This window comes from Herpailurus yagouaroundi, unplaced genomic scaffold, assembly GCF_014898765.1.
Source record: "Herpailurus yagouaroundi ecotype Mexico unplaced genomic scaffold, PumYag 139, whole genome shotgun sequence".
In the NCBI taxonomy this organism is placed as follows: domain Eukaryota; kingdom Metazoa; phylum Chordata; class Mammalia; order Carnivora; family Felidae; genus Herpailurus; species Herpailurus yagouaroundi.
Window position 1 is genome coordinate 81,983,563 of NW_024412394.1, and position 26,392 is coordinate 82,009,954.

Sequence of the window (26,392 nt, forward strand, 5' to 3'; positions counted from 1 at the left end):
TTAAATGAAAGAATCAAAAGCTTTTCTTTATATACACTTGCAACTTCTTTAGTATATTGCATACATTGTCAAATTAATATCAATTATTAATAATTAGATTCAAAATTATATTCTAATGTCATTTTTTGTGGAATAGTAAATTGGGAGGATCCCACTGTCTTTGAGTTTTAAACATACCTGTGGAAAATACCAAAATTCCTGTGATGTACTTTTATCATTGACATTATGATTTTAGTAAGAAAAGAAAGGAAACTTCCAAGGAGAGTTTAATTTTAAAGAGGATGCAGGGTATCTTTTAGAAAGATTTTCTTAATCATCTGGATTAATCCCGACTTTCAACTCCAGATAAGAAATAGGATATCCCATAAGGAGGATTTGCAGCATGTAGGGAATTTTTTGCCAACCAGGAAAGGCTCCCAGGGTCTCAGTTATTAAAGTTAAATTTATTGGTGATTATGTCTATTTCCTGTATAAATGAAACTTCAAAACAAACACTTGAAAAAGCCAAAAGAAGTCAACTAAATGGCATGGTTTTTACAAGTATAAAAGAAGTGGACATTTTCAAAGGGTCTCACGGCTTGGCAGATTGAATAAAATGAATGTGAGAGCTTACTGTTAACCCCCAACAAATGCTGACACAGTTGTAGCCCCCCCACCACCCCCACACACTGTTCACAAGAAATAATAGACAAACTGCCCAGAGATACACAGCTTTAATCCCATCAAGGGACTCTTGTGACATTGTAAACCAAGTAACTAGAGTTTGAGTAGATGAGGCTGTCCCTAGACCTTCTGGATGGGATTAATTCCATGTAATTCTCTACAGCCTTTTCTAATTGGTTAAGATGTGTGAGATGCCATGCGTAATGGAATCACTTAGCCATCTGCCTCTCACACAGGCCACTTCAAATGGGGGAAAAAAAATTATTGTGAGAAGCCAGCAATTGACTCTATCTTGTAGGAATATAGTACTTACTCTTCAGCCAGATATTATGACAAATCAAAACAATGAACACGAATGTTGCTGCACCAGCAATGCCAACCTTGGTAGAAGGCGCAATTGTATTGTAAATGAGCCTGGATGCTGCAGAGCCAGGTGTCTCAATCTGCATGTGGAGTTTTACGTTTTGGTAAAAGTAAATACCAAGCCTTGTGCCAGTACACACACTGGTTTTGTATAAAACAGATCTTCAAGAAGTTAAGCTGTAACAAAAATAACATACATCAGATGGAACACTTGCCCAGCACTTGTCTGTACTTGTCATCCACTAAAATACTTCACTCATTTGGCAAAGTTAGAAAATAATAAAATCATCAATATACGATGAAGGTCACACAATTAGCCCGTTAATTGAACTTTTTTTATTTTTCACCTTGTTTGTTACAGTGCTATATAAATACAACCTGAACCCACAAGCCATTGTAATCGTAAACACAAGCAAAAGCATGTTCCAGTATTACACAATGACCATGGGCCCACTTAAGGCTTGTTGCTTATTAAGCTGGATACATCTAAATGAACATTGGACACCTATATGCAGTTGAGACTGGGCATGTATCCATGTGCCTCTAAATCAGTGATTTTACACATATGTGTTTGTAATGCCCAGAGACCTCAACACAATCTTGGTGGCTTGGGAGACATGCCCATAGAGATCTACACTTTTGAGAGAGCTAAGTGAAGTTAATTATTTGAGTGCTTGTATTCATTAGATGTGATGATTGGAAAAGGTGTGGGAGAAAGTGTGGTTTTCTTGGTAAATAGGATTGGAGGTTACAAAAAAAAAAAAAAATAAGAGTACATAATAAGACAAGGTGATAAAGCAGGCTTAATTTTTGTAGTCAACTATAAGGGACATCGTTATTCGTAAAAATTAGACTTCTAGAATGAATATATTTAAGAGCAATATATTTTTCAGGTATGTTACTTGAGCCACCTCCATCTGAATTATTCAGTGTCCTTATTAAAAATGACCCCCCCTTAGGGGCGCCTGGGTGGCGCAGTCGGTTAAGCGTCCGACTTCAGCCAGGTCACGATCTTGCGGTCCAGGAGTTCGAGCCCTGCGTCAGGCTCTGGGCTGATGGCTCGGAACCTGGAGCCTGTTTCCAATTCTGTGTCTCCCTCTCTCTCTGCCCCTCCCCCGTTCATGCTCTGTCTCTCTCTGTCCCAAAAATAAATAAACGTTGAAAAAAAAATTTTTTTAATTAGGATTTTTTTCTTTTTGCTTTTTTTCTTCATATTTTAGCCCTCAGGAAGTACTTCTATGGTTCAACTTTCTCGTTTTCAGGAACATATGTATACCAAAATATGTGACTCACTCCACTTACCAATTTTTCCCCACATTTTCTTTCTTTTTATTATACATGCTTTTTTTTTTTAAAGCTTTCCAACTATATTTACATAACATTTAGGGGAGCAGCAGGCAATTGTAGGGTATGGGGAAATATACCAAATTTTGTAGTGTATTAACAGGGATTTCTTCTGCCAAAAAAAACTCTGACACCATTCATTGGTGTGTTGTTGGCTCAAGTGGGCAAGACAGATGGATCCGCCCTTTCACCTCAAAGGAGAAATTTTTTTTGGATTAATAAACAACTGACCTATAAGAAACACTTTTCCATCCCTAACAATCCACCATCCTCTATAAAATTCACAGTCTCCTTGCAAAAACCAGCTTCAGTGTCATAGAAGCATTCTAAACCACAGTGTTTTCCTAATCCAGCATTGCTCACCAAAATCAGGGCTTATGGAGATATTTTTGGTAAACTTTGTCTGCCTCCATCCTAAGAAGGCTATATTAAAAAACACCCAGAATTGCCCAAGGAACAAAACCCCCAGCGGGGCCATGGGATTGTTTCCAGGTCAAGCATGCAATACTGGCTTTCCCTTGCTCATCTCCTCACCTCAGAGAGGAGGTGCCTGTATCCATCATAAGTGGACGTGGCAATGTCCCTCTTCCTTCCATTGACTATAGAACTGACAAATTCCCCCCCAGTTCCCTCTGCCTGGAATGCTTTTCTTTCACTTCAGTCATGCTGCTGCCCAAATGTCATTCAGTTACCAGAAGGCCTTCCCTGACCACCCTATGTAAGTTAACCCACCACCACCATCTCTCTCAACATCTTACCCTGCATGAATCTGCCTCCTAACCCTGACTCACTACATTTATTTGTTGGCTGCTTTTCCCCATTTAGAATATCAGCTCCTTGGGGACAGGACTTTGAGTTTTTTGTTTGGTGCTGCACTCCTAAGGCCTGGAATGATGCCAGGACATTATTAAATTATAAATAAAAATTATTTTAAATATAAATTAATTATATATTATAAATTATAATTCAATCACAAATTTAAAAAGACACCTCCCTGAGATATTTGTCTTATGAACCAACCAATGATGGTAAGACATCTTGCCTAGAGTTTCAGAAAGGTTTCTGGCCATTTTTTGACTTTTCATGGTGTAGTGCCCTCATTTTTGTGTGTGGCCCAGAGGCAAGGTGTTACACCACAGGACCTGGGGACCTTCCTTCAGGCTGTGGAAAAGTCTAGGGTTGGTAAGTGGTGGGTTTTCCCCATAGACTGTGGCCTGATCACAGTTTAAGGTCTTAGTCTGCATTCAAAGACTTCTATAGAATAGCCTTCCACTGTTTTCCAGCCTTCCCTCTTGGGGTAAACATATACAGTCTTACCCACAGTGAGCTATTTTCTACCAGATGTGCTCACCCCACCACTGTGCCCTATTAATGATATTTTATTTGCCCCCAAACTGTTCTTTCTACCATTCCCAGCCTCCTTGGCACTTCTTGCCATCACCACACACCTCAATTTCATCTCATCCACACTCAAAGCCTAGTCTAGGAATCGTGCCTTCCCGGAGGCTCTTCTTCACATGACCACCATCACTATCACTGCCATGGCTCTGGCTGGAAGAAGCCACTTCCTCTCTGCTCTCACTGATTTAGATCCACATCTCCCTGATTGTGCAATAACAATCTTTACTGTGTATTGGGAGGCTGTGATTGTATTTATTGTTGTTTGCTTATTTGTTTGTTTTTTGTATGAGTCTTAGCTTTGCAAATTAGGCTAAGAAGGAGTTCCCCTTGTTTTTATTAATCTGCCTCCACCCACTTCAAATGTGCAAAGCATTCCTAGTCCACAGTGATTATCAACTGCAGAGCATAAATCCTGAGGTGGGGACAGTGAGTATCTGAGTCTATTGTGGGGAAGAATATATCCAGGCTGAAAGAGTACCCCACCTCTTGCTATGCAAATCCACAATTTCCAAAGTTCCAAATAACCTCTCCAACACATGAGATTTGCCATATTAGACTGGAAGCAGCATGTGTATTATTCACCATTGCATCTCCTACACTGTCTAGCACAATGCCTTGAACTTTTTTTTTAATGTTTATTTATTTTTGAGAAAGAGAGAGAGAGAGAGAGAGAGGAGAGAGAGAGAGAGAGTAGGGGAAGAGCAGAGGGAGAGAGGAGAGGGAGACAAAGAATCTGAAGCAGGCTCCAGGCTCTGAGATGTCAGCACAGAGCCTGACACGGGCTCGAACTCACAGACTGCTAGATCAAGACCTGAGCCGAAGTTGGTTGCTCAATCTACTGAGCCACCCAGGTGCCTCACAATGCCTTGAACTTACTGCGTGCAGAAAAAAAATGCCTGGGGAATGAATGAATGCACTCCTGGAAAATCTTTCTGTTCCCTTGTAGTTAGCACCTCCTTGATCCCAGGTTTCAAGCACACATCCTTAAGGCAGGTTATAAAACATCTTCATCTTTAATCCTTATCCCCCTGCACAGCCCCCACACCCTCTGACCGAGCATTTATCTCAGGGCACAAAATGCCATTTGCGTGCTGATCAAAGGCTGTGGGAATGGGGGCATGAGCAGAATGGCAGCTGCACTCAGATCCTGCCCACACCCTTCCTGTTTGCGGCAGCCCACCCCAGGGGCTATTATGTTTGCAGAAGGCTAAGCCCAGCCCCTCCTTCCCTGGTCCTTACAGACACTCTGTGGGGCTGAAGTGGCAGCCCCTTGCTCGTGGAGCTTGTTTTCAGCATTTCATTGTCCCTATGCAAGGCGCAGATAGCAGCCCAGACGCTCCTTTCCCCTTTCCTGGGACACTGATAAGGCAATGAAAACAGTTCTCTATTTTCCTGCACAAAAGCTAACTTAGAAGAATGGGGTGGAGCATAAGTGATAACCGGCCAGAATTTGTTGCTTTGTGAAAAGAAATGTGGCAGGGAGGGACAAGGGAAGACTGAAAGCTTTGAGTTTCTGCTCTGGGTTGTAAAAGTCAGCCACCATTCAACAACAATGTCCCCTTTCCAGCCTTATAGCCTCATTTCACTTCTGTAATGGAAAACGCTGCCCTCAGGTCAGAGGACCACAAGTGTCTCCTCCTGAGGGTGGCTGGGCCACCTGGGAGGCTCTCATGTGACCCACTTAACCACAGTGTAGCTTAGGGGTTGGAATTAAGGGAGAGGGGAGAAGACAAGCATGCCTTCCTGTACATTTAACCCATTCCAACCGAATTTCTTACCCTTTTGAACCCACCAGCTTAGTCAATTTCAGCTCAAGATGTGTGTGTTTGTGTGTGTGTGTGCGTGTGTGTGTTTGTGTGTGTGTGTGCGTGTGTGTGTGTTTATGTGGGGAACTTCATCAACTCCACATGATCTTGGTTTATCCCAAGTGTCTCTGGTCAGGGACTCTTTAAATAAACAACACAGCCTGGAGTTTCCAAGTTATTTTGCAAGAGAAATCCTTCAAAGATGTAGTTGGTGTTTGGTGACCATGGAGGCAAAGAAATGCCATAAAGAAATAGAAGATTACTATTTCCATCTGGAACTGAAGAAAAAAAAAACTGAAATTAAGGAGAGAAATGAGATTTTACCAAAATGTTTCCTGGTGGGAGCTCACTGCCCTGAGGCAGGCACTGGTATCCCTCTGCCACCACTTGCTCTGGAACGTGGTGTAATTAACAGAAACTGCAGTCCTCCTTTTGTTTATCAGAAAAATAAGGTAGTTTCCCTGAGGCCAATTCAAGGAAATTAATTGGTCTGGGGTAGAGTCCCAATATTGCCATTGTTTTTGAAAGCAACCAAGATGGTTCTAACGCACAATCAGGGTAGAAAATCGGTTAACAAGACAATCTCTAAGGCATCTGCTGGTTCTAAAATGTTACAGTTCCATAGTTCAGGGTCCAAGTTTCTCCATTTTTTTTTATATATAATTTAGATGTAATTGACATACAATGTATTAGATTCAAGTGTACAACATAATGATTCAATATTTGTGTATATCACAAAAATAATCACAGTAAGTCTGGTTAACATCCATCTCTGTTAATCTTTCTCTCATTTACCTAAAGACTTGATTCACAGCTCCTTACTAGCCTCCACATCATTCTGAAATTGATGGAGAAAGAAATTCAGCAAGTGGCCAACTGTTACTTTTCCCACTCTGCGACATAAATGCAGGTAATTGAGCGTTGCTCAACACCTAGGGACCAACTTTCACAAGGCGTGTAAGTTTGGAGGGCTCTGGGAGGATTAAAGCAGGTGCATATTCATGAGCTGAACCTACCCAAGAAAAATAAAGAACTCCACTGAAATAGCAGCCATGAGGAGAAGAGAACACAGCAGTCAAACAACCCTACTAGGCAGTTTAGACTCTTACTCATTTTCATCGTGAACAAGGCTGTATGGAGCCAATGCAATCCCATTAGTCACTGACTGGGATGTGCCTCTTTCACTTTCTTTGAGAAAACACTTGATTATTTTTACAAATCTCACTCTCTGCTTCCTAAATAGCAATATAAATCATTCTTATTGTCCCTCTGTTCCCTTTTCTGCCTCCTTGCATCAAACTCCCTAAAATGAGTTTCCAGAATCTATAGTCCTGTTTTAATTCCAGACTTGCTCATCTTCCCCCTAGGGAAGCTGTTCCTCCAGTGAGTTGTGTTGGAGGGTGTGGGGAGGGTCTTGGTGACAACTGCCTAAGGCACGACCAGCAAATCTCAAGTGATTTTAAAATCAAGTGTGCAGCTGCATAAATACAAAAGGAACAGGCAGCATAAAATGAAGTAAAATGCCAAATATCTCATACAAATGGAATAGTTACACAATAAATGCAAAAAATAAATATGATTATGTTAACTTAGATCTTTAGAATAAAATCTCAGGAATTGGAAACGATTCTATTAGCCATATAGGCCAATTCTCAAAGGATGCTCTCTTCAGCATCCTCAGCGTACAGCCATCGGGGATCTGACCAAACATCCAGCGATGGGCTTTACTCTCTCACAAGGCCTCCCATTCCAGTTTGAATCCATTTTAATTAAAATCCAGCTGAAGTCAAATATTCAATTAGAAGCACTGCGAGTAATAGCACAGCTCTAAAGTAAACATCAGCTCATGGATAAAAGGAAAAGCACAAATTGGGAAGTTTGTAGAGTAGAATGGGTAGAAATGGTCTGAGATGTTTATTTATAATTTTCCCTTAGAATCACTTTTTTTTTTTTGAGAGTGAGAATGTGTGTGAGTGGGGTAGGACAGAGGGGGGAGAGCGAGAGAGAGAAAGAGAGAAGCTTAAACAGGCTCTATGCTCAGTGTGGAGCCCCAGGATCATGGCCTGAGCCAAAACCAAGAGCCCAATGCTCAACCCATGGAGCCACTCAGGTGCTCCCCCCCTTAGAATCACTTCTAAGTTACACATTCACATGGCCTTTGCATGTCCCCATCCAGAGAATGAATATTTTCATTCAGCAGCTTCTGCTGTTAGATAAAAAAAAAAAAATTATGGAAATAAAATATTTTGAAGTAAAAAAAAAAATTGATGCAAACCTCTTGTTAAAGTGAGATTTTTTTTTTTTAAATAAGGAATTTGTTTTTTGAAGCTCCAACTATTTGGTAAAAATTATCTCCTCTTTGTATTCTAGTTATTTAAATGTTATGGGTAAGTTGGAAGTATCATAATTATCTCAGTTCCTCTCAAATTGTGTAGGAAAACTGATGTAAATATGTATAGTGATTATACAAATACCACTGAGTATCCATTCAGATCTGATCCTTAAAAACAAAGTTTTAACCAAGATACTCTAAATAAGTAATGTAGATGAAGAAAGATGAAGACTAATTGAGGGGATAAAATTTGCTCTCTGGGATTAATTCCAGATTTAAATGCATGGATTTTATTCCTTCAACCAGAAAATCTCACTTTTTTGGCTTGTTGTATTAATCAAAATAAAGATATCCCATCACATATTGTGTTCCGTATAAACCCAATACAGGTGTATTTTCAAGTGCAATTGGTCCATGTACTACTCTGAAATGATGATACTTTCTGAGATATTAAAGAAATCATAATAATAATAGCAAACATTTATTGAGCACTCACTAGGAACCTGGGACTATAATGGAGCCTTACATACATCATCTGATTTAAAGAAACGGTCATGATTTGCTTTATCCGAAACCACTTCCCAGGTACTAGAAAATTAAATGAGTGTCCACCCAGCCTTTCCAGAAGCATCTCATTTACATGGCACTTTAAACTTCCATATCTATAATCTCTTTAGAATCGGGAGGTATATGGAGTAATAGAGCTAACAATAGAAGCTGTTACTCTGTCTTCTACCTTTCTTTATAAAATGAGAAAAATTTGAAGGTTACTTGCAAGTTTCTTTCTAGTTTCAAAATCCCTGTATGTCTTAGCCCAAGACTAAGAGGTAATCAGCTTTATCAACTTTCAGAGCATTTTGAAAACAGTGCTGTGTTCATTAGCTTATTGTCAAATCTAGACCCACCTCTATCTTCACATGTCTGGAGACGACAGGTCCAAATTTTAGAAATTCACTTTAATTAAGGGCACCTGGGTGGCTCAGTCAGTTAAGCGTCCGACTTCAGCTCAGGTCATGATCTCACGGTTCGTGGTTCAAGTCCTGTGTCGGGCTCTGTGCTGACAGCTTGGAGCCTGAAGCTGCTTCGGATTCTGTGACTCCTTCTCTCTCTGCCCCTCCCCTACTCGTGTTCTGTCTCTCTCACTCTCAAAAATAAACATTAAAAAAAATTAAAAAAAAAAAAAAAGAAATTCACTTTAATTCAACCAAACTTGCATTGTTGTGCATGGGCTGGGAGTTTGAGAGATAAATGAACTAACGTTCCTGAGAATCCTAAGTATCTTTTGGAAAGATGCAAGAAAGAGATAATTCCAATGGAGAGAAACTGAGACATCATCAATAAGTCCAGTAAATATGAGCAGAATTTCCAGGGACTGGTTTTTAGCATGATGAAGGAATTAACTTTTTGCAGGGCTGAATTCTGTGGGCAAGCTCTATCCTATGGGGAACCATATCCTGATGGGGAAGCTTCATTTATTTGTTTGCTTTGCATTACTCCAAGGTGTCTGTCCAGTGCTCAGCTCAGAGACAAGATTCAATGTATTTTGTGAACTTTTCTTTTTTAATGACTGAATGCGTAAATTAGAAACTTCTAAAAAATCAATAGTGTTATAAATGTATCTATTCACCTGCTCAACAAATAGTTATTGCAAATAACTCTGGACACAGTCCCTGCCCACTTGAAGTTTATAATTCAATGAGAGGGACGTACATTGGTTAACTAATCACACAAGGACTTTGTGCCTGCAGTGGTGGTTTTTCCCCTCCACCCTAGGATCACTCCCCTCTGTCTCACACCTGCCTTCAAGTCATCCAGTTGACCACTGTTCCTTGACTTGAGGGCCCCTTCCTACTCTACCATGAGCCATGGGCCATGACTTAATGTGGCTGCTATTTATTGAGAACCCCTGTAAAATTCTCTTCCCCGCCAAGGGCTCATGAGGAAGACAGAAGTGTATGAGGCAGGCCTCACCTCCATTTACTGCCTCATTTCTTTGTTTCTTCGTAACTTCACCACACCAAGATGTGGGGGCACATAGATGTCACTGAATAACTGGATGTCAAACTAAATGCTAAATGTGACTTCATAGCTCAAGGGGAGATGAGCTCCAAAGCGAAGCCCTCTCTAAGGGGGTAAACTTTTTCTGAAACACATCCTCCTGGTCTCTGAGAGTACCTCTTCAAGTCTCCATGTACCTTTTAGGAAACTTCAGCTCAGATGGGCATAGATTTTTTAAAATTATTATTTTATTAATATTTAGAAAACTAGCAATAGTCACACAAAAAATAGTGCACATAAAAATGTATTGTCTTATTCATGGTGGCTTAGGAGAGAGGGCAGTGGAGATTACAGGACAGCTCTAGCCATTACCATCCCCCAAGCAACCCTTGGAGCTGCCTCTGGCTGAATCGTTTCCACTGGGGCTGGGGGATGGGATGGGGACACCTTCCAAAAATAATTCCACAGAGGAATATTAGAAATGGCAGCATTCTCCAGACAGTGGTCCTACTCCTAAATGCTACCCTCAAAATAGTTAGGGAGTAGGCAGAAGGCATTTCCTATTGCTCTGTCAGAATACTCCCTGGCCCCTTTCTGGAAGAAAGTTGTAGAAAAAAAGAGCAAGTAGAATCTGCAAGTGGCCAAGAGGTGTCATCAGGGAGGAGCCAGCATCAGAAGCCCCAGAACAGGAAGATTCTACCTGCGAGCAAGAGTACAGGCAAGGATTCAATTAACTTCATGTCCCATGCCTTTCCTGGGCACCTACTAAGCTTGGGCACTGTGCAGAGGTCACGGATCACAGCGCTGTGCAAGCAACAAGGGATGATAAGGGAGCACACAGGATCTGTTATAAGGATGCCTACCAGGCATTATGGGAATGGAGATGCAGGAGCAACTGAGGCAGGGATCCATCCCAGAGCAACCAGTTCTTTAACCAGGAAGGACAAAGCGAGGGTGCAGCATCAGTCAGAGAGGCCGGGACTTCCATCTTTTGGCAGAAGAGAGCTAGTGAGCGGGCTTTTCCAGAGAGTAGTCCCCATCCCAAGGCAGGAGCTATGCTCACAGCTGTGAATATTCCCCCACTGTGTTGTGTGGGAGGGCAGAGGGAGGGCGGGGACAGAGGGATGAGGCAGCTTGCTCCTGACTCCCACAGGGACAGGGTGAGGCCTTCACCAAGACTCTAAAGCCCAGAGGTCAGTATTTTCTTAGGTTTCTTTCTTGGCCCCTCTACTGCCTCAGACTTCAGGAGCCCCTGTAGACTTGGTCACCAAGGTGCCACAGGCGCCAAGGTCCCTGGCTCCACTGCTCTGGCAGAGGCCCTGCCCTGACCACATTCTCCCCGGGGCCCAGTGGCTGCTTTCTCCGGTTTTACCTTTGTTTTGCTAGTCTGTTCCTCCCTGGGCTTGTTTGTGTAAGAAAACCTCTCTCCCTGTTTCCTGTGTCTCTGTCATTTCCTCCCATTGCCATTCTGCACCATGGCACTGAGGCCCATTGTTTTTCTTTCTAACCACATTCTAGTCCCTGGGAATGGACAGTAGGTACGGGACAATGTGGAGGAAGGCAGGTCTGCCTGGGCTGTTTCAGAACCACTCTCAAGCACCACAATATCACAGTAAACTGGCGGGAGTGGTGTTCGATTGTCAGCGAGGGAAGGAAGAAACTCAATATCAGGAGACAGCTTCTTGCCAATTAATCCTTAGACACTGTCCAAATGGAGGCAAAGGCAAGTTCCCAGGGGTGAAGACCAGAGATGTCTGATAGCGCTGATAACCATCTTTGGGAAAGGAAGCTATGGCTGTCCCATTTGCTTTCAGGTTTTCTGACATGTTCTTACTGCTTTTAAATTAACTGGAAAATCAACTGAGCCTTATTTAAAAGGGGAGCTAAACAGAGGTCTGAAACCAGGAGCAGGACACATGGATGCCCAGTGAAATGCACTTAGGGATGGATTTCTTTGTGGTTCTATTCAGTGCTCTGACCTGTTATCCCTTTTGATCAGCCCACTATTCAGGCAGCCTGCATTGTAGTGTAAGGTAAACGACTTGGTGTTTTCTTGGCAGAGCTTGAATCAAACAGGTTCTCACAGGAGCTCAGATCCTGAGTTGTTTTCCTGAGCCCAGGGAGAGACAACTGTAAAAGTAGCTGGCCTGGGGAAAGAGGAATGTGATGCTTTTTATTTACCATTGAAATGTTCAATGCTTGTGTATGTGTTGATTTCCAAATACAAATGGGAGGAACACCGAGGTCCATATCCCATTAATGACTAAGTGTCACGTTGGCTTAGTTTGGGAACACTGCCTTAGTTTTGAAAACCAGCGCTTTTTTTTTTTTTTTTTTTTTTTAAGTGAAATTTCAACAAAGTGAACTGAGCAAGATTTGATATAGGATTTCAGCTTGGTTTTCCTAAGAGAAGTATTGAAAAGCACATTTATTTTGTTGACTATCACCTAGCAGAAGTTTGTGGTTCTATTTTGGTAGTATTTGTTTCATAAAACTTTCATGGTTTTTGCCAGCTTCTTTTATTACACTGTTCCCATCAGTTATGACACTGAGACTCCCTCATCAAAGAGGTTTTGTTTATTTCAAGTTTTAAAGGACAACATGGTTGCCAGAAACATGTTAAACCTCCAGGTTTCTGTTCGAACAGTAGACAGTTATAAAGCACAAAGGTATCAAATTCCCTTATTTCAAATAAAGTTTGTTGTTTTTCATTAAAGGATTTAAGCATGCACTATGCCATGCATGTGCTGCAAAGCTGCTTGGGACACAATTTTAATATCAACCAGTCTTGGGGTGCCTGGGTGGCTCAGTTGGTTGAGCGTTGGACTTTGGCTCACGTCATGATCTCATGGTTCCTGGGTTTGAGCCCTGCGTCGAGCTCTGTGTTCATAGCTTAGAGCCAGGAGCCTGCTTCAGACTCTCTGTCTCCCTCTCTTTCTGCCCCTCCCCCACTCACGCTCTGTCTCTCCAAAATAAATAAACATTTAAAATAAATAAATAAATAATATCGACCAGTCTCTGGGTGCTTAAGTGGCTCAGTAGGTTGAGTGTCCAACTTCAGCTCAGGTCATGATCCCAGGGTCGTGAGATCAAGCCCCATGTCTGGCTCCACACTGAAGGTGGAGCCTGCTTGGGATTCTGTGTCTCCCTCTCTCTCTGCCCCTCCCCCACTCGCAATCTGTCTTTCTCAAAATAAATAAATAAACTTAAAAAAATTTTTAAATAAAACAAAATAAACGCTCAAGCATATTGAAATATTTAAGGATGAGATGCAATGATTTTTGAGTTGTGCTTCGAAATAAAAGGAAAGATGGTTGGTGGAGTTTATATGAAGCTCGACCAATGAGGACTTAGAAATGTCTGTGGGCGATGAGTAAAAGAGGGTTCATCACAGCAATCTGTCTCTTTTACATGCTTCAACTAATCTATGCTTCAACTAAACTAACAATTGGCAAAAAAACAAACAAACAAACAAAAGAACAATGGGAGTCAAAAATATTTTTTTTCTAAAGAGAATTAACTGGTATTATTTCTTCATTTAAATTCTCTAATCAAGTAACACTTTAGCGTTACTCTCTGTGTTACAGAGAGTTCAGTGTTACACTCTGATGCTGTCTTCTTACAGGGATCAGATGTATTAAAACTGTTGGAAAGCCAGAAATCTGAGCAGGTCCATCATTTTTCAGATGTCCAATGAAAGAAATACAAATTACATGACTGCATGCAAATTACTTGATATTATTAACTCAGAATTCACTTATTCCCTAGAATAAAATTTATAGGGAAAATCTGAGAAAAAACAATACTGGTGAATAAATCTGAGAAATGAGCTTTTTCCATCTCTGGCTCTAGAACAAGCAAATATAGACAAGCTTTGCCAGGAGTGTTCCATCATGGGCTTCAGTGGGTGGAGGTCCATTTATGAAAAGGGAAAGCTTCTTTAGCATGTGAATGAGGAAGAGTCATTTTACTTCCAGAGACAATTCTTGATCTATGTAAATCTGTATTTTCTGGGACTGCATCTCAGACTCTTGTCAGTGTTCCTTCTCTGTACTGCTGAGAACAAAGTCTTAAGAATCAAGATTTTTCCATTGCGGGTTTGCCAATCGGATATTACAACATTTCCTTCCTAGGATATTTTATTTTTCTTTTATCTATTTTACCCAAATTACATTTATGTACACATATTCAAAGAATGCACTAAACAATAAATCATTGAGATAATTTTCTCATTTCAAGGTGTCCCATGAAAGATTCTATGGCCAGCAAGTAGACCACATAGGCAAAAGTGAGTTAGGATCCTGGCCCAGAGGCAGTTAATCAATTATAATATGTGATCCAGATGAGAAGCAGATAACATGGCCCAATATTTTTGTAACTAAACCTGTATGGTATTTAGAGTTTGCCCTCCCAGAGGAGATTCAACAATGGGCCCTCAGCCTTGCATGGGGAAATACCTCACTTTGGTGTACACTGTATTTATATTTTGGGCCATTAGAGACACAAGCTGTCCACTAAACTAGCCGAAATAGAAAAAAAAAAAAAAATCCCTGCCTCTGTATGGGTTAAATAAAGACCACAAGTTGCAGCAGTTGGCCTCAAAGAATTGAATAGGCCTCTCCCCAGACACTCATTCTGCTTATCTGGAATCTTAATTCCAGTCTGCACCTTTTGATCAGGCAAGCCCCAGACCATGGACGACTTATCGAAGGGGCTGGAATTTGCACTGTGCCCCATGCACTCCATCTTACTGGCCACTTGTAGGCTGGATTATGGGACTAACACTTCAACACTCACAAGTGGAGGCCTGGGAGTGGCTCCTGGTGTCCATCACAGGCGAGGTGCCATGAGTCAAGTGGGAGGTCAAGCGGAACACGCCAGAAGGCCTCCCACAGCCTCTGTGGCTCTTCCCAGCTCTCCGTGTTAACAGAAACATCCTTCCTCACTACACAGCAACAAGGTTATTTTTCCTTTTGAATGCAGGCATGAAGCTCAGTTTCCCAGTCTTCCTTCTCTGCACATCCTTTCCTTTTCAGGGTGGTCTTATGATGCTGTCTCACTGACTTCCCATCTCACCCCAGGAGGCAGCCCCCACCTGTGCCACAAGCTGGTGAAGGTCTTGCAATCTTCCCGCCTGCCTGGATTTTCTGTTATCAGCCTCTAGGCCTGCCGGCTCCCAGGGTCCACTTTCAGGGACAGCAATAGCTCCAGGACTTCAACCCATTTCCATGTTAAGCTGGACAGTTACTAAGATTAATTCCTACTCTGCTCACAATCTGATTTTCCCATCATTTGTGCCTCAAACCCTAATTCAGAGTCACCCTTAGCTAAAAATTATAACACCCAAGGATACGTAAACCTTTGGTGGCCCCTGTCCCTGACCTGGCCCCTCCATTCCCCATACCCTCACAGGAACTCAGAGAGTAGGAGAGGCCTCTCACTGTGACCCTTCACCTTGTCCTCCCATTCTTGGGTAGTTTCTTCTCTGAAACCTTTTTTTCACCTTTCAGACCATCAAAATCTACTCTCTTTGCATCGCATTTCTTTCTGTCCCATCCCAGTCACTTGTCCCATGAAAAACAAGTTTCAAATACTAATTAACACAAAGATGTTAACAGATAAACAGGGCTACATGTGTGATCGAGTGATGTAAACATAAGAAATGTTTTTATACCAGAATTCTCAAGTACCCTGGGAGACGACTGGCCCAAGAAAAAATTATTTAGTGATGAATTGTCCTTTCCTGTCACTTATTTCCATATAATACAGCCAGCCCTTGCTCTATAGGGCTGATTCTGATTTGTTTCCCATCAGCTTTCCCCAAAATTGTACATTGTTCACCCTCATTTCAGATGGAACGCATCATTCCAGATCCAGATAGCTGTCAGTGCTGCTTCTGTCCACTCGGGGTGACAGTATGATGTAATGGAAAGAACCCCAACTTTAGAATCAGGCAGACTTGAATTCCATGCTCAACTCAACCACCTGCTAGCCTGGTGACATTGGCAAGTTATTAAATTCTTTGAGCCCTCAGCTTCCTCATCTGTAAAATGGGAATATATCACTTACTTCCAAGTTGCTGAATAAGGTAAATGTGACAACACACATAGTTGTTTGGTAGTTTGCTTTTAAAGCTAGGTATAACAGTAGTTACTTGAATCACAGCTTTGAACATAAAAGTCATCTGCCTGCAGTAAATATGGGTTAACTTGCTGGTCACTTCTCATTTTCCATTAATAATTGCTTCATTCAACACTGCAGAACTAGCAAAGAGCAGCCTACTTCTTGACTTTAGGTGCTAGAAAACTTAGATACTTAAACCATTTGACAGCCATTTTTTTAGCTTATTCTGGGCTACCTCGTGTGTATCATGAGAAACTTAAAAATAAATGGAAAAGATGGAGAAAGTAAAAAAAAAAAATGTCTTAATATCACTCCTCCTGCTGAAGGCAAAAATTGCCTCCACACTAAAATTTTGAATTTAATGGCTAGTATAATTTTTAAATAGCATAAACATTGAACTTTCCAACCAGCCCCTTAAAAATATTCACTATGAAGTGGTAAGGCTCACTGTAAAAGAAGTCTTCCCAAGTAACAAACCTAAACTTTCCCTGCTTTTTGACAATTCCAGAGGATCCTAAAATATCCATGAGTGTGTGATCTGGTGAAATGTCCTATTTATATGTAAAAGTAGTTATCTAAGCACACCTTGGGAAAAGATAACACTTATTGATTCTTTAAGCATATCAGGAAGGGAAATCTATTTGACTAAAACCTTGACCTATTCTTATACTGGTGATTGCTCTCTCCTCAAAGATCCAGTCTCTCACAATTTAATTTAACAAATTCTTCTTTAGTCACTTTGTGCTTTTCATGTAAAAGTCAAAACTTGTCCACTTCCTGGGTTGGAAACCCAGATGCCAATTCTTTCTTTATTTCACACTGAGTCACTGTTGTAAATCTGAGACAAGTTGGTCAACGTGGTTAGAAAGCTTAAAATAACAAGAAAAAAGGTGGATATTATTTTTTACTCCCAGTCCAGAATTGAGGCTTCAAAGGCTCCCAGAGATTCTGGATGTGCCCAAGGTTGCCTGGTCATTGGTGGCAGACCTGAAACTCAAGCCCAGGTGGATCTGATACCACATTGGTATACTGAGGTCGGAAGCATGGACTGGCCTTGTGGGAGCCAGTCACCTTTTGTCATTCACTTCACCTGACGCCTGGCCAGCTGTCCTTCCAGAGTGTGCTGTTGTCACAAATGGTGCCAGCTGGAAAAGTGAGAGGGAGAGCAATACACACAGCCCTGCTAGAATCAGTGCCAGAGGGTGCACACTCTGGGAATGAGGCAGCAGGGCTGACTTCTGTTTCTCTGTTCTTTCGGAACCCTGGCTCTCTTCACTGTGCTTCAGTTGCGAAAACTAACCTGCAAATTCTTCCCTCCCATGTGCCTTACTAGGCTCCTCTCCAGGATTTATTCACCTTTGGCAAATGTTCATACTTCTTTCCCCTTGCCCAAGACATCCCAGCCATTCTTCCTTTCAAAGATTTTCACGATCCATTCCCTCATTTCTACTCCTGCTGCCTCCAACCTGGTGCTGTGTTTTATAGTTTCATATCCAAGTTCTTGCAACAAGTTCTGAACCGCTTCCCTAGTTCCCAGAACTCCACTCTTACCCACCATCCCAACACAGAAAGATTGAATCACAAACACACCTCCCAGGGTATTTCCTATGGTGGATCCAGATTTATCAGCCTAAACTCCTGCTGGTGTGGTGAAAAGAGCAAAGTGCATGGGGTCAAAAGACCTGGTTCTAGTGCTGGCTCTATGGCTGACTCTAGTTCTTTGACTTTGGTTGAGTTATAGAAAAGGTTGAATTGAAAGTCTGAACTAGATTAAGCTGTAATTTGAGTGAAGGTGGGGTCCCAGATTCACACCCAAGTGACCCAATCTGCTACTCATTTTCCCTTAGCCCTATGATCTAAATCTATTCTATGACCTGCCTGTGTCCTGGAATGCTGACCCCTATGGAGAATCACTAGACTCTCCTCCAGCTGTCTTCCTCTCCACCAATGGGAGGGAGGCAGAGATGAGAGCAAGAGAGGAGAGAGAAACTGGGGTATTTGTTCCCTACTGTCTCCTTCCTACTGGGCAGACTCTCCTACAAAATCCCAGCAGTCACTGGACTCCAGTAACATGATCTTCCCTTGTCGTTTCAGTCCTAATGGTGCTAATTCTTTGAGAGATGCAGTTCTCAAAGTATCGTCCCCAGACCAGCAACATTAGTATCACCTGGGAACTTGTTAGAACATTTGTAGGCCCTGCCTCAGATTTACTGAATGAGAAATTTAGAGGGTGGGATCTAGTCATTTCTATTTTTAACAAGATCTTGGATGATTCTGACACTCAATAAAGTTTGAGAGTCACTGCCAGAGAGGAGATTGCTAGAACTGACCCTAAGTCTCTGGTTCAGTAGGTTAGGTGGTAGGGTCCAACACTGTGCATTTCTAACACAGATGAGGCCTTAGCTGCTCATCGCAAAAGTACAAATTGAAAACCACAGCTCTCTGGGGCACCTGGGTGGCTCAGTTGGATAAGCATCCAACTTTGGCTCAGGTCATGATCTCATAGTTCATGAGTTCAAGCCCCCCATCAGGTTCTGTGCTGACAGCTCAGAGACTGGAGCCTGGAACCTGCCTCGAATTCTGTTTCTCCCTCTCTCTTTGTTCCTCCCCACTCATATTCTGTCTCTCTCTCTCAAAAATAAATTAACATTAAAAAAAAATTAACACACACACAAAAGGAAAGAAAACCACAGCTCTAGATCAAAAGCCAAGTGTCTCTTTCTCTTGCTAAGAAAAAGGAAGCTTTCCCTCACTTATAGATCTTCCAGTGAGTTCACCCACAGCAGATTCTGTTTGAGGTAATGTAAATTCTCCTCAAAACCTACTCAAATCCCCCCAACGCCCAGCACCTCCCCTACACACACACATGTGCACACACATGCACACACACACTCCCAACTCTCACTAGGAGAGTTAAATGCCAGTGTGGTTTAGAAGAATTTCAAGATTTGCTCCTGAAGGAAACCCAACTCATTCTAACTAAAGGAGTTATAAAATCTTGCAAACTTTTACAAAGAGTGTATTAATTTGTTAGGGCTTTCATAACAATTACCACAGACTGAATGGCTTAAACAAAACAAACTTATTTTCTCACAGTTCTAGAGGTGAAAAGTCCAAGATCGAGGTCTTAGCAGGGCTAATTACATTCTGATGTGTTGGCTTCTAGATGGCCATCTTCTCTCTGTGTCTTTATATAGTCTCTCCTCTGTGCATGTCTGTGTCTTAATCTTCTCTTATTATAAGAATTTCAGTCATATTTGTTTAGGACCCACTCATAAGACTTCATTTTATCTCAGTTATCTCTGTAAATGCCTTATCTCCAAATACAATCGCATTCTGGGGCACTGAGGTTTAGAAATTCAACATATGAATTTTGGGTTGACATGATTCAATCCATAACAAGCAGAATCTTGGGAAACATGGGTAGAAATAGATTGGACCAAGGAAGACAAAATATAGTTGGATAGGATTGAATGTATTGATATGAGTGCACTCACCTGAGCCTAACATAGTAGTTCTCAACCTTGACAGCACATTTGGCTGTCAAAAAATACTGGTGATGTTAGAGTCCAACCCCAAAGATTCTAATTTAATTTTTCTGGGGTATGGCCTGGGCATCAGAAAAAAAAAAATTTTTTAAGTTTATTTATTTTGAGAAAGAGAGTGTGTGAGAGTCAGGGAGGGGCACAGAGAGAGAGAGGGTGAGAGAGAATCGCAAGCAGTCTCAGTGACACCAGTGCAGAGCTCTATATGGAGCTTGAACTCAAGAACTGTGAGATCATGACCTGAGCTGAGATCAAGAGTCAGATGCTTAACCAACTGAGCACACAGGTGCCTCAAGGGCATCGGAAAGTTTTTAGTTGCCCCAGATAGGTACCAAGGTTGGGAACCCCTGTAAAGCAGTTTCCTTACCCAGTTAATTGGACCAGTAAATGAGGCTGAAATATCACAGTTGTTCTTGGAAGAATAAGGGGTCCATACACATCAAAAGGTGGAAGTGTTGGAGTGAATTTATTATGTGTAAACCACCCAAGTACCCTCACCCCTGTCATGCCCCACTCCCACTTTAGAAGACCCATATGATGCTCCCCTTATTAAGAAATGCCTTAGGGAAAGAAAGCTCTACCTTAGAAAGCTCTACAAAGATGCAGAATGTCTCTATGCTAGAGATAGAGGGAGGGGGGATGTTATTGCACAGTTGGGTCCTGATTTCAATGGCAGTATGTAATCCTGGTGGACTTGAAAGGAGTAATTACCATAACAGACTGCAGAAACAGGGAGAGCTGATCAGACTGTCAGACCTGGAAAAATCTGGTGGTTACTTATCACAGAGCCCTTGGGAAAGGGAAAGATGGGCAGGTTACCAGGGTATTGGTTGATCCACATATCTCAAAAAAATTCTAGGTTTAATCAGTAGGAACTAGACTAGTTTACCTGGAAAAAACTCTCAGGTGCCATCCCCTCACCTCCCCCACTGTCCTCATCAGATGTACCAGAGTTTGCAAAGGGAATGTAGTGGACATTTGTGAAAAAGTATCCGAGTGAGGCTGTTATGTGCCTCACATAAAAATGGGGAAAAGGCATTTCCCCAAGGAGAAGATGATGAATAGAAAAAAAAAAAAAAAGTAATAATTGCCTACTACAATGCCCACCCAATAGCTATTTCTATGTAATTAATTGACTCTTTGATTCACCATTAACATTTCATCTCACTTTATTGTTGACAAAATGTTTTTCACATATACTATCTACTTTAATCTCATTTTAAAACTCCTGACTTCATTTTTTTTTATATTTTCCTTTTAGAGAAAAGGCAATTGGGTCTAAGAAAAGGTGTACTTATATAGAACTGAAATCCAGATCCAGTATAAACTTCAATCTCTTTCCATTATATAACATCATTACCATAAAAATAAGAGTTGTTTTTTTTTTAATATGACATTTTAGAATCAGGCTTGGATCAATTTGGACTAAGTAAATGCAGTATTCTTCCAACATATGTAACTTCTATAATAATATGAGCAAAAAATAAGTAATGGTTACTACTTCGAGATCAATCATATGCCAGACTTTACTCAATTAAGTTAAATTCAATAAATATATTTAAATATATAGGATGCATCCCAGATACTAGGGAATCAAATAAATATAAAATCCAGTCTCTGTGCTCCCATAGTTCAAATTAGGTCATCTAAATAAATAAAGTAGACATCTAAACAAATAAGTACAATGGAGATACTTCAGGAACATTGTATTTTAATTATCTATTTGCTTCTATTCCCTGGACTCCAAGACTCTTGGGTTCAGGGATCACGTCTTTTTTGTATTCCCAGCACTGATCACAGTGTCTGGGACTGAGTAAATTCTCAATAAATAGTTATAGAATTAATTAATGTATTTATTTATGAAAAAAGATAAGTGTAATGGAGACTCAGTTGAAGGAGGGATTATTTTTATTTCTGTACTAAGAAAAGCTACATTTTGACGTGGTAGGATGAGTTTCGAAAGAATCCAAGAAAACAACTCATCTGCACACTGGAGTTGTGCTGTGTATGTGTGCACTCTTTGTCGTGCTCATGACTAGAAAGGCCTCGTCACAATAAGGAGGGCATTCTGTCCTATAGAAGGTACTTTTGCATTGTTGTGTTGCAACCAATAGATACTTCTGTTCCGACAGATACTGCCAACAGTAGACTTAGCTTTGCTCCTTTAAGACGTGCTTCCAATCTCCTTACTACTGCTGCGTGTAAATCTAGCCCTATTTCAAACACGTCTACGGTCTTAATTTTCTCAAACTGTCCATTTGTACTATGTATATTGCCCATACAGACACTATATCATCAATTTTTTTTTTCTCATGGAAAGTACACTTATTCATTTATTTACTCATTATTCTGCTGAGCATAGAACCCTCTACTGGGTCCACTGTGATTCTGAGACCTACATCCCTCTAACTTAAATGTAAAAGGCCTCCATCATTTCTCTCTAAGCTCATTCCTCCTGGAATGAATACATTGTTCATTAGACATTCAGCAAAGTATTTGCCATCTGACAGGCTAAATGAAAGCATCTCCTCTCCTAGAAGAAGTTCACTACAAGGACAACCACTGTCTTTGTTCCAGTCTAGCACAGACCCCCAATGATACATGCACTCTAACACAGTTAAATTCAAAGGGGCCACACCTAGGGAAGCTACAGAATAGTTGAGAGTCACTTAAAATACTCTGACATGTCATGTCAGGTCACCAATTGGAAAAGAGGATTTTTGAAATATCTGGATCAGGAAAGCTCAGAGGTCCTGCCTATGGGATCCAGAAATGTGCCAAAATTGAGCTGCTGTTTTGGACACGCTTTGAAGGAAAACATTTTTGGTGGCCAGTTTCAGCGTTTGTCTTCGATTCAGAACTCATATTTGATCCTAGACCAAAATATGTATCCAAAATTGCAAACAAAGCTGTTAAAATATCAGAAGGACCATGGGGGCTTGTCTTCAGAGACAGATCCAAAGGCACATGTATAAGGAAAGCCCCGTGGCCACTTCACAAAACCTTTAAAGTACCAACTTCAACTCAAAACATATGGCAGCACAGGGTATGAAAAGGAGCCTTTCACTTCCTGGAGAGATGCCAGTCTTCTGTTGGTAGCACTGAGAAGCTCTGCCACAGAAGAGGCTCCTGGGGAAAATGCAGTGGACTGTGTGAAACAAATTGGTGGTCTGTCTCCTTTCTCACTGCCAATGTATTAATGGTGGAAGTTGTTCCTTCAGTTGGCATGAATTGGTATTTTTATGTTGCCTAAAGAAACTTGGAAACTACTGTATTCTCATCATTAGATGTAGACTTTCTCATGTGGGAGACTATATGAGGCCATGTGAGATCCATTAATTAATTATTAATGAAAATGAATTCTTTAAGTCAATAAAGCCTGCGGCCACAAGATTTTAAGCCCCAGATTATCCATAAAGAAGGCAGAATGCTTTATGTGTGTTATGTTAATTGGATCTTCTACTTACACAGAGTTGTGTATAGCCCATACACAGACCACCAATTCCAAAAAATGGAGGGCAACATGTTCATCTAGTATGAAAACTATACTGAGTAAAACCATTCTTGGTTCCGAAGTGCCTTAGAATGTAATGGGGCTTAGGGTCACCATTAAACATGTCATTTTTAAGAGCTATAGAAGAATAAACTGACTCCCCACAGACCTACCCTGGGATGTACACTTTTAAACAAATTCTTCACATTCACTTAGTTACTTGTGATTTATTTCTTTCTTGTAAAATGAAGCTTGGTGTATGAAAAAAGAAGTCCTATTGGTTTGAATGTGGGAATCTAGATGTAGAAACCTGGATTCCCACGTCCAGATATAATCAGCTTTTTTTATGTACATATTTTGACATGGTTGAGATGATGCTACACTCAAAAATTATACTCTTCTCTTTTCACTCAACAGTCTGTGCATCATGAGACTTTTTACATGTCATTGAAATCCTTTATTAACAGGTTATAATTGCTATATAATATTATGTCAAATAGGTTAGTTTGTAATATATAACTTCTCATGTTTGTACATTAAAAAAACTGTTTCTATCATTCAGCTGTTCTAAATATTGTTGTGATAATTTTAATGTGTTAATCTTTGTCTACTCATTTCCTTAAAATAATTCACTAGAAATGGAATTGCAATTAAAGTGTTTGGTTCTTGGATATTAACTAAACTGATTGTGGTAATCATTTCACACAATATACATATATTAAATTATTAGATTGTACACCTTAAACTTATACAATGTTATATGTCAGTTGTAGCCCAATAAAACTGGAAAAAAAGGCCAAAATATTTGGTTCTGGATATAATATCTCCACAAGTTTACCTATTTATTCTTTTATATATATATATATGTATATATATATATATATATGATACAAATATATCAGTAACATATATCAGGAAGTGCTGTGTGTGTATAATTTCCCCCACAAGTTTACCAATTTATTCTCCATTAGTAGTATTGTTATTTTAATATTTTTAATGTTTATTTTTGAGAGATAGATAGAGAGAATGAGCAGAAGACAGGCAGAGAGAGAGGGAGACAGAAAATCTGAAGCAGGCTCCGTGCTGTCAGCACAAAGTCTGAGGGGGAATTGAACCCACAAACCATGAAATCATGACCTGAGCCAAAGTGGGACGCTCAACCAACTGAGCCACGCAGGTGCCCCCCATTAGTAATATTTTTAAATGTCCATTTTACCACCATCGACAGCACTGAAAGTTCACTTTAATTTTTAAGCTATTTTAAGATTTAGTCATTCCTTTCACACATTGCTCCTGGTAGGTTGCCTTGTCTAATCACTCATATGATTGATTATCTGGCAAGTTCTTCTGAATGTCAACATTTTTTTAAAAACATATTATAAACCTACAACATATTATGAGGCTACATTGTCTTCTACAATAAAACAGGGTTATTTTCACAATTCTATATAATTGGGAATGAGGTTGTCACATAGATGGAACACAACAGCCTTCAGCTACTCTCTGATAGATTTAAAATGTGACAAGCAAAGACTGTTACACTTTAGTATTTTCTGCAGAAGGGATGTATCTGAGTCCTCATAATGCTTAAAAAACTTATCTGAAACTCCACGTTCCTTTTCAAGTTATTATGTTCAAATACTGTAAGATGAAAAAGAGGACATGAAAGCTCAATAAAAAAAATTAAAGTCCAGGGTGCCTGGGTGGCTCAGTCGGTTATGCATCCGACTTCGGCTCATGTCATGATCTCATGGTCCCTGAGTTTGAGCCCCGCGTCAGGCTCTGTGCTGACAGCTCAGAGCCTGGAGTGTGTTTCAGATTCTGTGTCTCCCTCTCTCTCTGACCCTCCCCCATTCATGCTCTGTCTCTGTCTCAGAAATAAATAAACGTTAAATAAATAAATAAATAAATAAATAAATAAATAAATAACGTCCATGTTTTCTCTCTTTATTTGAGCAGGTGTCTGAAGGGAAAAAAAATAAATCTCTCTCAAACTGAAAAGGACAGAACTATGTGTTTATTTTGCTCAACTCTCAATCTCCAGGTCCCCCACGTGGGGTAGTGCTGCCTCAAAAAGCAATGGAGAAAAAGTTCTGGAGATGAATGTGGTGATGGTTGTACAAAAATGTGAATATATCTAATGCCACAGAACATTTGTAGTTAAAAAAGTTAAAATGGTAAAATTTTATATATATTATATATATATATTATATATTATATTATTATATTTTATACTCCTCATACCCACCCCCTCAAAAAACAGCAATGGAGGCTCTTCTGGTTTTCCCTTGACTTTTCTGAGCCTCCTGCTATCTGTTAACCAACCTGTAATGAATCTGCCATAGTCCCCTAGCTGCTGGGAACTTCAAATTATCTGAGAACTCATAAACTCTGCCCCAGATATTCTTTTAAATTAGCAGCAATGTGAGTACAGATCTTCCTCAGTTTATGATGGGGTGTTGTCCCAACAAACCCATCATAAGTTGAAAATGCATTTAATTCACTTAACCTACTGAATATCATAGCTTGTCTGACCTACCTTGAATGTGATCAGAACACTTACGTTAGCCTCAAGTTGGGCAAAATCATCTAACACAAATACCATTTTATAATAAAGTGTTGCATATCTCATGTAACTCATCGAATCCTGTACTTAAAGTGAGAAACAATGGTTGGATGGAGACAGAATCGTGGTAAGCATATTGGTTGTTCATCCTCGCGATCGGGTGGCTACTGGGAGCTGCCGCTGCCACTGCTTCTGCCCAGCGTCACCAGAGAGGGTCTTACCATATCTCTCTAGCCGGGAAAAGATCCAAATTCAAAATCTGAAGTATAGTTTCTATTGAATGCTTATCACTTTCACAGGATCGCAAAGTCGAAAAACCATAAGGGGACCCATCGTAACCCAGGGACCGTCTGTCCAGGCATGAACATAATATATTTGAAAAAAGAAAACCAGAAGAATAGCCGCTGCAGTTTCACTACTGTCTGGTGACTGAGAGACTTGGTTCAAACTCTGCCTACAGGCAAAGTTACTGCACATGTACCCTGCATTCTGTCATCAGCATATTTCTGGAAATGTAGTATGTAAATTAAATTTTTTTTAAAGTTTATTCATTTTTTGAGAGAGAGAGGGAGAGAGAGAGAGAGAGAGAGAGAGAGAGAGAGAGAGAGAGAGAAAGAGAGCTCAAGTGGGATTAAGGCAGAGAAAGAAGACACAGAATCCAAAGCAGGCTCCAGTCTCTGAGCTGTCATCACAGAGCCTGTGATGGGACTTGAACTTACAGACGGAGCTGAAGTCAGACGCTTAACCAACTGAGCCACC

The 26,392-nt window shown here is 40.6% G+C and overlaps 1 long non-coding RNA gene across 2 annotated transcripts in view; it reads right to left on the minus strand.

Moving 5' to 3' along the window:
* The window catches only part of LOC121030011 (uncharacterized), a 47,537-nt gene extending 27,914 nt beyond the window's left edge, over positions 1-19,623 (minus strand). The window contains exon 1 of one of the 2 annotated variants that reach the window (XR_005790028.1): positions 19,527-19,623. This is a non-coding gene — a long non-coding RNA (uncharacterized LOC121030011). Of the gene's footprint in view, positions 1-976; positions 1,162-19,526 lie in introns of those variants that run through there. The other variant, XR_005790027.1, reaches the window with a different exon arrangement.
* Positions 19,624-26,392: the final 6,769 nt, after the last annotated feature.